The sequence below is a fragment of the Alexandromys fortis genome, unplaced genomic scaffold (assembly GCF_014885135.2).
Source record: "Alexandromys fortis isolate MF-2015 unplaced genomic scaffold, M_Fortis_MF-2015_v1.1 scaffold_0, whole genome shotgun sequence".
NCBI lineage: Eukaryota > Metazoa > Chordata > Mammalia > Rodentia > Cricetidae > Alexandromys > Alexandromys fortis.
Window position 1 is genome coordinate 20,936,910 of NW_026067949.1, and position 14,308 is coordinate 20,951,217.

Genomic DNA, 14,308 nt, shown 5'->3' on the forward strand with positions numbered 1-14,308 from the left:
AGTGTTTTTGAAAAAAAAAAAGAAACTCAAAGAGTCACTTGTTCTAAATAATTTTTAGTTGAGGAAAAAAACGAAAGGAGAACAAGAGTTTGTCTAATGATGCTATGGACATTCATACAGCTGCCCGCTAAGTCCAGAATTTGAGTCTTGGTTCTTAGTTCTTTCTGCTACAGTCATGACTAACCAATGACTAACCAGCATAAATTTGAGGGTACCAAAATCCCATTTTCAATTAACCTTTGCCCTAAGGTATAATTAGCCTCTGTTTATTGAAAAACTGCTCGTACCTACAGCGTTTGTTATCTGTTGCTGTGTAACAAATGACCCCAGGATTATTAACACATGTTGGTAACAAACATACAATAACCACTAAAATAACCACTGCTTGTTGAGTTTATGACCCTGGAGGTCAGCAGTTTGGGCTGACTTCAGCTGGGTGAGTCTTGTCCAAGCTCTTTCGTGTGTCCGTGCTCACCAGACCGTACTGCCTCTGGGTTTCAGCTGACTGTCCACTGAGTCACCTGGGGAGCACCTGAGGCTGAGCTCAGTGGCTCACAGACTGCCCACCTGTGTCTCTCCATGGCTTCAGGAGGAAGAGGGAAGCAAGGCCCTTTAAGGCCTAGGCTCAGTTGAATCAACTCATTTTTTTCAACGTATGTGCTTTTAACAACAAGTCAGGGGGGCCACTTCTAACTCAGGGGATGGAGAAATAGACCACACTTCTTAATGGGAGAAGTTACAAAGTCACATTTAAAAGAAAAAAAAAAGTCCCTTGGATTCAAGGACAGATGGACCCTTGTGGCCCTTTTCAAAGCCTGCCTTATCAAGCACACTATTCATAACCCACCAACTTCCGGTGCCTGTAGCTAAGGTAGAATTCCTTCTTTACAGGTAAGGAAGCCAAGAGCCACACACGTCAGTCAGGGTCAGGCAAAGGACACAGCTGCCACGTGGTGGATAGGCCTTGGGTTCTAGGCCTAACTGGAAATCATCAGACAACACTCCCTCTGTTTTCTGCCCCGGTGGGAGGCCCCACAGCATCTCATAGCTCAGAGTATTATGCTAAAAATCCTTAAGAAGGGTTATGGGCTTAAAGAAAAGATCAGATATGGCTGCATGCATAGGGCAGATATATATGGTTTATATGTATGTGCATACACACTACTGAGACAGCCAAGACTAAAACTTGGGAGAAATCAGACGCTTGCATTTAGCCAAGAAGCTTAGCAGAGAATGAGGATGGGGAGCCAGGAGAAGTACAAAGTTGAAAAGAATTGCTTCCATTATTATCTCGAATTTCCTCACATCATCTTTGATTTGAAGTCTTGTTTCTTTTATTTATTTATTTATTTATTTATTTATTTATTTATTTATACTTGAAAGAAGCGCTCACTGTATGTCCCTGGCTGACCTGAAACTTGCCGTGCAGATCAGGGTGGCCTGGAACTCACAGAAGTCCACCTGCCTCTGTCTCCTGAGCGCTGGGATTAAAAGCGTGACAAACTACATGCCGTCAGACCCCTGACCTTGAAGTCTTTTCTTAAGTAGCTATGCCAAGGCTTCAAGAATGCCCACAGGTGATAGAACCAAGACTAGAAGGGGTATTCAGGGGCCCCAACCCTTCCCACTTTAGGTATTGTAGGCAAAACCCCAAAACAGGTAAGGGAAAGATTCAAGGATAAACACAAGCCTGGGGCTAGAATTCAGGTCTCTAACCCAAAACCATTGTGCTCTGAACTGGTGCTTCAGAGCAGACTCTTCCTAGAATGACTGCATGGTTGTTTTCCACCTCTGATGGGCAAGGTGGGGTAGCTGAGAGAATTCACCTTTAAAACTAAGGTGACCTCAATTTGAATCCTGGTTTGCTAACCACCTGGCATGTCACAAGACGCATTTAATGCTCTAGTCACTTCTAAAGAGAATCATAAAACAGAAATAATTGACCAGACAGTCAAGATTTGGTTCACGGAATACAATTTAGCTCTGTTCTCCTTGAAACTTGACAGGGCAGGTTTTACGGTCGTCACTAAGATTTGGTTTTGGTGAAGGAAGCCAAGTGTTCTTAGTGTAGAGAGAATAAAAGCTTCAGGGATCTGTCACAGCCCAGGCCAAGCCCACTCCAGGCCACCAGTGGAGGTCTGAGGGCAGGTTTTGCCCTGTGAGATGCTTACAGTCTCCAGAGGGGAAAGGTCTCTTGCTGCCAAAGCCAAGGCCTAAGTGGTGGCTCTGGGGTGGTGCACCTTCAAACCGGAAGGCAGCAAAGTCACAGGTCACTGGGGTGGAGCGAGCTGCACGGCTGTTGTAATCATGCCCTGTCTCCATTCCAGGACTTAATAGTGGCAAAGGGGCTGTTGATTTTATGTGATTTAAAAAAAAAAAAAAAGCCAAGTAGCTTTGGAGGGTGAAACACTCGGCAGATACCACCCCTAAACCCCAGTGTGAGCCGGATAGACCAACGCTGGTGGATTTACCACTTCGCAGGGCCACCAAGGCTCCAGTCAGGAACCATCTCAGTCACACCGCACAGGGCGCTGTGTTGTGCGTGATAGGTGTGTTGTCCCCTTTACCTCCCTCTGCTCGCTCCTGTCCCCTCCCTTCTGTGAGCCCTTGGAAAGAAAATGGGGGGAGTGGGGTAGCACTTTCTCCTATCACTAAGCATTTGCTCCACCTCGGTTCTTGCTTGAGTCTCAGAAGAGTATCCGTGACTGGCTGTCCCAGAAAAGACTGCACTGAAGAAAGGATCCTGCCTGCTGTTTGTTATGGGGCTTCAGGAATCTCGCCCAATTGTCCTCGTCTTGCCTCCCAACCTATATAGCACCAGGGCGACTACTTCCTAGCAAGGGTCAGATACAGCAAGGCCATGCTGGATGTACCTGACCCTTAGCTTCAGGGACCTCGGTTTCCTGGGATCCTATGAGGCCTTTAGACCATCAGCACATTTTGAGTCCAGGATGGAAGGGAGAATGGGAGGGCTGTCGAGCTGGATGCGTCTCAGTTCACCTCTCTTTCACCTCTTGGTAAAGCCACACCGTGAAATAGCAGGAACTTTCAAGGTCGAACACAAGGGACTTCCCTGTGTTTCTAACAACGTATATTTCCTTATCATAAAATTTCCTACTCAAATACCTGTCCGGGGGATAGTTTTTAAATGCTGCTAGTAATGACGCCATGTTTGCATTTGTGTGGGTGCCAAGGCTCTAGTGTGAGGAAGTGAAGAAGTTTCTTGAGAAAGCTGGCCCGATTTGCCAAGTGTAAAGACTAAAGGAGATGGCAACGTGGGACAACTCGGGAGGATGAGAAAGTGACCTCTGATCCTCGTTTCCATAAAGGGCTTTCACAACAAAAGGGCATTTATAACATTTAAAAGAGATGGACACGGTCTCGCTTTTGGTGTTTATATATTTTCATGTTTTAGTTTGGTTGGGTTTTTAAGAAGAATATCATTGTATTCTTGCTGTGGAGGGTGCATTCCAAGTTGGTAAACCTAGCACCATAAAAAGCAGTTTGCGTTTTTCGTTTTGCTTCTTTGCTTGACTGTTGGTTATTTTGCTAGTATTACTGAATAAAACTAAATATTTTGTTTGATTGTTTGGTTGGTTGGTTGGTTGGTTCTCATTGAGCAAGCCTATGCCAAGTGTTAGGAATATAAAGGTGGTTAGCATGGGCCCAGACAGCCTCGTTGCAGGCAGAAGCAGTCCATAACCTTACAAACATATGGTAGCACATGCTGGGGTGGGGACCTGAGGAAGAAAGCCACGGGGCCTGAGAGGAGCAGAGTGAGGTCTCTGAGGAGAGGCAGGAGCAGAGAAGAGGGCTGTTGAGCAGAAAGGGGAATAAACAGAATCTCACTAGGGACGAGCACCAGAGCTGGGAGTGCAAAGAATGCCTTCGGAAGGCTCCCGGCAGATGGGTCCAGGAAACATGACAGCGCCCTGGGAGCCTGGCCTTGTAAAACAGGTACTGACCTCTGCAGTCCATCCAAGCTTTCAGAGTTCTTAGTTGGTGGTGGCGGATGTTCTGGGCTTTGGGGTTGTGTGGTAGGGAAAATCTCCTTCTTCTGGCCTCAGCACTTGGTCTTAGATTCCGTTCAGCCTTATTCTAACATGGAGTATGTGAGTAAGAATGAACACAGACATGCACCGTGTTCTGAGCACTCGTGAATTCCCTCCTGCCTTTTTGATTTCTCCACTAGCAGGGCATGTGGAAGGTTCATTTGGGCACAAATGGGACCCCTCTTGATGAGGGGGTTGAACTTACCCAAGAGTTTTTAAGCAGCAGCAAAAGTCCTCGGAACTAGAGACTCACTCTCACGGGGGCCTTTTCCAGAAATAAGTACTGAGAGACACAGCTCCTGAGCCAGCACAAAGAAGGTGTGGGAACAGCCCCACACTGCTGCCAACCGGGGGCCGTGCTCATTTCACCAAAGCAAAACAACTTCTCACATCCGCTTCTAATTCATAAAGTCCTTTGTGCTGATCGGAGATAAGCGGTGAACGCGTCCAAGCCACCTCTGGGGCACAGCCCTCTGGTACCATTCATCCCAGCCATCTCCAGAGGATGTAATTTAATCTCCATCCTAGAGTGTAGGTTACAAACACACCCCAAAGTCCCAGACTGCCTGTGCCTGCTTCTCTCGAAACACATTCTGGGTAATGAGACAGTACCGGTCAGTGAGACGCCGTGAGGGTTTTGAACTGTGGTGTAGTCAGATATGCAAATGGCTGGAGTGTAAGAAAGGAGAAGGCAGAAAAAAACTTAGGGAGAGAAGAGATCTGGTGCGACACTGAAGAGATTGGGGTGATTGATGGCCCAGGTGCCTGTCTTACAAGCACAAGGACATGAGTTCAAGTCCCATAGCACACTTAAAAGAAACAAAAAAGGTAGGATATGGTGCCGTGCACTTGCAATCCCAGTGGTGAGGAGACAGAGACGGACAGATCCCTGGGACTCCCTGGTCAGCCAGCCTATAGCGTACTCGGTGACTTCCAGGCCACTGAGAGACCTTGTCTCAAAAACTAGATCGATGGCACCTGAGGAATGACACTCAGGGTTGTCCTCTGGCCTCCATGCACACACACACACACACACACACACACACACACACACACACAAGACATTGTTGGTTTTCTAGTTGAATAGAGGCAAGAAGTGGGCTCCTGTGATGCAAGGTGAGATTACAGGGTGTGGTCGTTGATTGAAAAGCAAAAGAGGAGGTGTCACGGTTGATCTATGACCTGTGTGTACAGGGAGCTTTGTTGAATTCACAAACAAACCATCACATAAAGTGTCAGTTAGATAAAAAAAAATTTTAGGTGCCAGGTGATGCCCTGTACTGACTGAAAATGAACAGATGCCCATGCAAAATCATGGTGGAAGGTCCAGGATATAGTCTTGAATTATAGAACTTTTGTTGAAGACAAATTGTTTTATTTTAATCAATGAATGATTATGGGATCACTTCACAGAAAATATCAGGAAGAATAAATTCCAAACAGATAAAAATGGGGGAATAGGAGCGTTCAAAGTCTACACGAACCATTTCTGCACTCTGGACTCCAGAGTTCTTACCCGTCATTTGGTAATCAGAAAATAGATTCAGCAGAAAATAAACCTGCTCTCCACTTCTGCCGTGAAAACTTTTTCACTCTCTCCTCAAACAACTGTGCTCTCTTCTGAACCCAGATCTCATTCTAGAATGCTCAGTCTAGCAGGGCTTTAGAGTCTATTTGGTTGAATATCCCCCAACTCAAAGACAAGGAAACAGGCTCACTAGAATTAATGGTTTGGCTAACTGTATGTAAGCCCAGACTCAATACCATAACCCATGTACATTGGCCTGGAGTCTAGTTCTTTCTGCTGTGAGCTCAGTCTCCTCTCAGAATCCCCAGTGTTTGGGAATAATTTGGTTTTTATTAGACTGTCAAGTAAATTAACTTATTTTCTCCTCCAGAAAATGATGAGCTCAGCTCAGAGTGGGTATACTACTTAACACGGAGTAAGATGCTCATGGAACCAAAGAGGCTTCAGAGCCAGGAAGCAAGACTACAGTTCAGGAACAACCAAGATTCCACCTGTCTTGTGCTTATACACATGGTTCCCAGTAGATCAAATTCATTCTCTCTCTCTCTCTCTCTCTCTCTCTCTCTCTCTCTCTCTCTCTCTCTCTCGTGTGTGTGTGTGTGTGTGTGTGTGTGTGTGTGTGTGTGTGTGTGTGTGTGTTGGACACAATAAAGGGTTAGTTAGAGACACTCTCCTCATTAGTTACCCCGGGAAAAGGGGAAATGGACTTTGGAGGAAAAGGTGTGTCCATCCATGGGTAGGTACACTCCCCTGCAGCACATAAAATTCTCTGTTCTCCCTAAAGGAAATGACATTGCTGCTTAAGACACACTTGTAATTTGTTGGTAGTCGGAGGGGTCTCCTAGAGCTGAATGCTGATCTCCTCTGACTTTCAGGGCCCTTTTCCACTGTGCGATTCAGGATTTGGTGTTTTACTCACAGAAGCCCAGCCCAGCTGTTCTGACAGTGTGGTCCACAACTGTTTGTCAGAGCATCAACCCTCATACCGAGGAGCTTAGCCAAGCGGATGCTGCTGGGTCACCATCCACAGACACAGAGCTTCTCCCAGAAAGCAGCTCGGGCCACCTCTTTAGACAGCACAGTTAGCGGAGGGAGGATGAGTTTTGGGGCTTTGCCAGGTCTGTAAGGACTGTGTTTGCTCTCTCACCTCTAGGGCTCAGATCTTTTCCCTCCTCCCCTGAAGCTAATGGGAGCACTTTTGTCTCTGTTCAGTTTCACCTGGCATCTGGCGCTCATCACCTAAATGGGCCACCGTCTTTCGGAAACTCTCTTGTGCCCGCTGCACCCACTTTACAAATGTGCTGAGCCTGTTTCCAGTGTTGTATTCGTTTATTTCAAGCGAATATTTTCCACATCCTAAAGATTTCCATTGTTTTAATGTTGCCATCTGCTGGAGTCTTTAGACTGAATTACCCGCTCATGTTTGTGTGCGTGTATGGATTTTTATATAAGCACTTTCAGACCAGGTTTTGTTTCTGCTGTTGCTGACCTTGTGTGACCTGTGGGCTGCAATGCTTTCGGTACTTAATATGTAAACCCATATAATGCACCACAGCGTTGGAGGGCTACGAAACAAAATGTGTAGTTGATAGGCCAACAAGTCGACACACCTTCTCCCTGGTCAGTTGCAGGCTTGCCTTTTTAAAAAGCTGATTGTGTTGTTGTTTTTTTTTTTTTTTTCACAAATGCAACACTTTGTTCTCAGTAAAATTACTGAACGTTTCTCAAATAAGCTCACATCCAGGCTGAGTATGGTGAAGAGGAAAATGACAGGAGAGTACAGCCCTTCCTCACAAAGAGAACAGGGAGGGGGAGATTGAACTCAGCACCTCCTAGAGTCAGAAAATTCTGGATAACAGTAAAGAATTCCAAAAACACAACATTGTTGGGCCCAGAGGCACTTATGGGAGAGTTCGTATAAACACACACACACACACACACACGTGTGTATGTGTGGTAGTATACATGTATGTATATACATATATGTGTGTAGGTAGGTAGGAGGATAGATAGATAGATAGATAGATGATAGAGATAGATAGATAGATAGATAGATAGATAGATAGATAGATAGATAGATAGATAGATAGATAGATAGATACCCCAGGCCAGGTACCCTCAGTGTGGGCAACTGTAAAATTACCTGGGAGAGCTGATGTTTCCCATTGTTCTTTTTAGCTATGCCCACATAGAGCAGTGGCCTGTCAGACTATGACGAATCTTGATATGATTACTGAATTTTCTCATAAAATGAAAATCATGTCAGGTGGGAAACAGGATGCACTTGTTGAGTCAGCCTGCCCTAAGACTTCAAGACAGCAGCTGTAACTCGTGATTTCATGTCATCTTAGACCCATCACCTGACTAACCATAGGAGCAGTGATCACACTTGCTCCTACAAGCCTTCCTAAGACATCGCTGTGCTGTGCGGGGGCTGTGCTGTGCTGTACAGGGCTGTACTGTGTGGGACTGTGCTGTGCTGTGCTGTGTGGGGCTGTGCGGGGCTGTGCTGTGCTGTGTTGTGCTGTATGGGGCTATGCTGTGCTGTACGGGGCTGTGCTGTGTGTGCTGTGCTGTGCAGGGCTGTGCTGTGCGGGACTGTGCTGGGTGGGGCTGTGCTGTGCTGTGTGGGGCTGTGCAGGGCTGTGCACTTTAGGCGATCAATTGCCTATGGCTAGCCATCACTGGAATGTTTTAACTGTTAACAAGGCTATTCCATTAGAAATTGGCTTCTCCAGGACCGAAGGGATGACTCAGTGAGCGAAGTGCTCACTTGACAAGCATGAGGATGTGGGGTTTGATCCCCAGCACTCTTGTCAAAGTTAGTACAGCAACACACACCTGTAACCCCAGGACTGAAGACACAGGGGTTACTGGGGTGTGCAGACACAGGTATGGGTACTGCAGTGTGCATAGATGGGGTGCTGGGGTGTGCAGTAAGCCCCCCAGGAGCTTACTGGAGCTCAAATCTAGCCGGAATATCAAACTGTAGGATTACTGAAAGAGCCTACCTCTAATATGGCTGAAAGCAATAGAGGAGAACCCCCCAGCAATGACCTCTGGCCTCTGCATGTGCACACACGAGTACACGTGCACACACACACACACATACACCACACACAAGAAGCAGACAAAGATTGAAAATCCATGAAAGAGAACATGTCTTTACATGGACCATGTGGACTTCCTTGCATTTCTTAATATCCACAGTCAATAGACAGGGCTCTCTGTCCACTTTCTTGTTGTGTCGTAAAGGGTTGCGAGTAAAGACATGGGTGGGGCCACGGAGCCAGTAGCTTCATCACGTAGAGGAAAGCACTGCTCTCTTGCTGTCTCAGCAGGGACAGATCAAGAGCTAGATCTTTCTGATGAAAAGGGAAGAGGGTGCAGAAGGAGTAAGAGTGCCCTGTACCTTTAAATCTGAAGAGATTTTACAATTGTCCTTGCCGCTTCTGTTTTCGTTTGTTTGCATTGGGTGGCACAGGGGAAAGTATTTGCCTACTGGGCGATACTAATCTTCGTGGGCTTGCAAATGGCGTTCTCTCTAAAAAGGTGGCATCTAATTCGTTGGTGCTGCGTGTTTGCTTTAAATGCTTGCAAATGAAGAAGGTTTTGCTTCAGAATTGGCAGCACTGTCTCTACCTGAGGGTCAGGTCTAAGAGAAGATGCGTCTTTCATAGCATGAGATTGTAGGAGCCGAATGCTGGGTTCTGTAGTCATCCCGGAGCTACAGAAGTCAAGCGGCTGACGCTCTCCTTAGAAAGCAGATATCAGAGTTGAAATGAACTCTGTATTCCATTTTAATAACATTGTTTGGAAAATCTGAATTTGATTGTCTAAACAGGCATTTTAACATTTAGACAATATCTCTAAATTGTTCAGAGGGGGTGAACCATAGTGTGTTTCTTTTTCCTAAAGAAATTAAAATTCCAATTTGTGAGAAATTCTTATTCACTCAACATAAGTATTAAACAATTCTTTTACTCTGTATATTCAGTCCTCCTGAATCTCTGCAGTGGATTTCAAATGCAGAATTCCAATTTGCATATAACGTTCTTAAATGCTTTGTTCTTGATATTTTTAAAAGTAAAATTTTAGAAGATATCATTTCAACACAATCTATTGGGAGCAAAGAAGCCATGAATTTAGCTACACCTGGAACCAGAAGATGGACAGTCAAGGTTTTGTTCTTGGCGGTGGTTTGGTTTTGGTTTTGAGTCAGGATCTCATGTACCTCAGGCTGCACCAGCTCATAATGTAGCTAGGACTAGCAAGTTCTCTAACAACTGTGCTACAACCCCCAGTTTGGCCCTGAGGATTCATTGGCTGAAATCAAAAAATAAGAGCAGAGATAATGTGACCGGTGACAGCCAGCTGTTACTAGGGCATGCATTTATTGGTTGGCTTTCTCCAAGTGGATGAAACTCAAGTATTTATTAGGAAACACATCCTCCGAAAAATTGTTTCCTTTGTTTTCATACTTGTGCTGTAGGTCACTCTGTAGGAACTGAAAGTGTAAACACAGCCTGGAGTCGCTGGCCTCCTGGTTATTTTGAGTTAACAGTACAGACAGGAACGTAGACTTCCCATTTCCTGAGCAGTAGCTACCTAGGCCTTGGGCTCTGCTGACCCGGATACAGAAGTAAACAGTCTTTGTATTCCTCGTTGGGCTAATACAGGCCCCTGGGATAGAGAACTTTGAGTCACCCTAAAAATGGAATGCAAATTGTGCTACAAGGAGTGAGAGATGAAAGAGGTTCTTAGAGCCCTTAGGGGTCACTGGATGCCAGGAAGGAAGGGGGTGGGGCTTCTGAAGAGAAGCAGGTGCTCAAGGCAGAAGAATGAGGAAACGGTGGGCATGGAAAGAGTTGGAGAAATTTCATTATAAATATTTATATTTTGAAAAGCAGGCAAGACCAAGAACCCTGTTTCTAGTAAGAGATGCCAGTGACTGCCTGTTCTGGTCCCTACTGAAGCCTTCGGCCTGATTTCTTTCCCTGAGGGTTTCTTCTCTGGTCAGTGATGAATTTCTATGAACTGTCTTCTTGCCCAGGATTGGGGCACTGTTTCAGCCGCCCCCATATCTGCCCTCTTGAGTGCTGGCCACATTTGAGCCTCTAGGCTGGGCAGCCACAAGCTCCTACCCTACACAGGGCCACAGCTCATCCACACCTGTACCAGCCTTCTACCTTCCCTTCACTCTGTCAGGGTGAGGCCTCCCTTTTTCCAGGTCAGTTGTCTCTGTGCGGATTCTTCATCCCTCATTCTCTGGGATAAAGCATTACCCGCTCTCTCCCGAGTTTTTAAACTCTAGCAACTAACAGCAGAACACAAACAGGAATCGATGCTCAATAAACACACGTCTCTTTTAAAATGAAAATGAGATAGAGAATGACCCACAGTCTCTAACTTGGAATGTTTTGGCTGCCTCTTCACTAGTTTTTCTCTCTCTTTTTTTTTAATGTTTTTGTTTTATTAACTCTTTGAGAGTTTCAATGTTTTGATCATATTCACTCCCTCTCCTAATTCTTCCCCAGTTCCCACACAAACTTTAATGTCTTTTTTTTTCTTTCAAGAGCAATGTGTGCTGCCCCAATATTCTGGGTGTGTAGTCTTTTACTGGATGAAGTAGACTAACCAGGGGCCAAATTCTTAGAGAAAACTGCCTTTTCCTCTCCCCTCTCCCTATCCTCTCTGCTCCTCTCTCCCCCTCCTCCCCTTCCACTCCCTCCCCCAGTAGCTAACAGTTGCCAATAGCTCCACGGCCACGTGTGGAATTATTTACCCAGCTCCTCTCTCCATGGTGAGATTTGGTCTGACTTGGGCCCAAACAGATTTTGTGTCCTTATTAGAAATCAAAATTAGGGGCAGAAGCTGTGACTCAGTGGTAGAGTGCTTGCCTGTCACGTGTGAGCCCCAAGTTTGGTGCAGCGGGAAAACTGCTCTTCCCAGCTCCACGCTCCTCACTTGCTCTTAACATCTGGCTGTCCACTCACTCGGTCATCCACACTGTGCCCTAGAAATTCCACTGACCATTTCTAATGATCATACTTCAGCCCATACGCCATAAACTTCTCTTGATCTCAATCACAAATCTTAATGGTGCAGCCTGTGAAGTTCTCTTTTCTTTGACTCCTGTGGTGTATGCTATTTTAGGTCACATCCTTGGCCCTTCCAGGACCAGTCTTTCTTTCTCAACCACCCACTAGCCAATTACCATAGAGATGAATGCATGGGTTCTGGGCACAATGATAAACTATCCCTGTGGACAAGATAAGGTGATAAGACTCTAGAGTGATGTTGACAGTGAGTAGATTCATTAATTTGGGTCAGTTGACTGGGTAGCTCGTGGGAGCCTGAAGAACTGGAGAGGACAAGGTAATCTTGGAGACACTGATGCAAATAGTGGACACCTTTTAAGTTCCAGGGCCCCTGTTTGACCAGGTACCTGTGAAGAATGCTGGATCCCAACTCCCTGATTACTCTGAAATAATGTACTTAAGAAAGCAACACCCGGGCTGGACAGATGGCTCAGAGGTTAGAGCATTGCCTGCTCTTCCAAAGGTCCTGCGTTCAATTCCCAGCAACCACATGGTGGCTCACAACCATCTGTAATGGAGTCTGGTGCCCTCTTCTGGCCTGCAGGCATGCACACAGACAGAATATTGTATACATAATAAATAAATAAGTATTTAAAAAAGAAAGTAACACCAATGTTCTTGAAAAAGCAAAAATTTTCCCTACAAGATAATTTTTGCCATTAGGTATAAATTTGATGAACTGAATAAATTACAAAGTATGCTTTTAGATAAGTTCATGGGAAAGTCTTTTAATATTTTAAACATTTGTGATATTTAAGACATTGGCATTAATTAATAACTTAGTCTAGTCTTGTGAATTATAATTTAAAATATCATCAAGTGACTGATTTAGACTTTAATTTTTTTCTTATAAAGAAAACATTTAATTGGGTGGTTCACTTATAGTTTCAGAGGTTCAGTCCAGATGAAAATGTTGGTGTAATTTTCCTGTTCAAGACTATGCTGAAATGTTTAAGAAAACTGAAGATTCATGAGTTTGACTCTTTTGAAGAGTAAGGACCAAGGAAAGGATTATTTACTGCTCACAACTCTGACATAATTAAAAGGAAAACCAAACATCAGTCAGTAAATACAGAGTTGTTGGAATCTCGCTATGTAGCCTTAGCTGGCCTCAAACCCAGTCTGCCTTCTCCGTCACCCAAATGCTACAGAGAAAGTTCTGCACTCCCACGCCGGCTTTGTGAACAGTCTGCTTTGTAAATGTCTATTCTGAACGATGGTTTTCCAAAGGATTGGTAGAAGCATCGTACTACATGGTAGTAGATGCCAGTAAACCCAGCACTTGGGAGGTTGAAGCAGGAGGATCCTGAGTTATAGACTGAGACCCTGACCTAAAAAAAAAAAAAAAAAAAAAACCTAAAGTAACTATAAATAATGTCTTTAGGGGACTAAGGGACACTTCAAACCATTTGCTATGGCTTCCTACTTCCAAATATTGATGTGCCCCCAAAGAGGAGTGTGTTCTGCACCCCATGAGTCTTTCTGGTTTTCTAGCACCCTAACCCACCTCTGGCAGCATCTAAGTGTATACTCACACAGCTTGTATGTATGTAACCCCAAACGCTTGTCCCTGGTCCAGTGTGCCCCACAGCCGTAAACCATTCTCATTGGCTCCCTTCAAGGCAGATAAACCTACAGACTCCAAACCCTAACACACTGGACTCACCTGAAATTGAATCCATTGAATCCTTCTTGTTCCTGTTTCTATGGATGACCTCATCAAGCTTGATTTGTTTTGTGTTTTGTTTTGTTTTGACTAGAGGCGAAGGCCAGGACTCCGTAGCTTTCACTCCTTGGTTCCCATTACCTAATGACAGGTACTCAAAACCTCAGGGGATGAAAATGAAACTCAAATAAAGCAGGAGAGGACATGAATGTGTGTTTTAGAATAAGTAGAACTCCCATGATGGAGGTGGCTAAAGTTGTCTTTGTCTAGAGAACAGAAATAGATATAATACATGAATGAAAGCTATGAAGTGCCAGATGCTTGGGCAGGAATAGGCATTTGTACATTAATTTCATGGGAGGCCAAGCCAGTTGTTCAAGACCAAACTCATGATGGGAAAAAGTCAAGGTCTATGTGGTGCCTCAAGCATCCGTTCCGTGTCCTGGCCTCACCTCAAGTGGGGCTGCTGTCCCGTTAGGTCAGATTTCCTCTGGCTGGTGACTATCTTCTGGCAGAGGTACTGCAGATGCCCCTCTGAAGAGCAAGCTATATTTAGAAACTCAGAAATAAAACATTTAGTCGATGTTTTTCATTTCCTGATATAGAAGACCTTACTTCGCATCATCGCACAAAGCAAAACTCCAAGGCTCCATCATTTAAAAAAATCAATACTAGAGACTGCACAGATGGCTCAAGGGTCAAGAGCACAGGCTGCTCTTCCAGAGGACCTGGGTTCAATTCCCAGCACCCACACACGTGGAAATTCACAACTGTCTGTAACTCCAGTCCCAGGGGATCCAACATCCTCACATGGTCATATATGCCAGCAAAACAACAATGCACATAAAATAAATAAATTCATTTTAAAAACCAGTACCATCAGCTGTTGGCAGAGTCAGCCCTGACTTTTCTGATTTACCTACTGATGTCTAGAGAAGGCTCCTCCTCTACCAAGCCACAA

At 45.0% G+C, this 14,308-nt stretch overlaps 1 protein-coding gene across 2 annotated transcripts in view; it reads left to right on the top strand.

Moving 5' to 3' along the window:
* Nucleotides 1-14,308, top strand: part of CUNH4orf19 (chromosome unknown C4orf19 homolog) — a 73,556-nt gene that overhangs the window by 4,367 nt on the left and 54,881 nt on the right. The window lies entirely within an intron of this gene.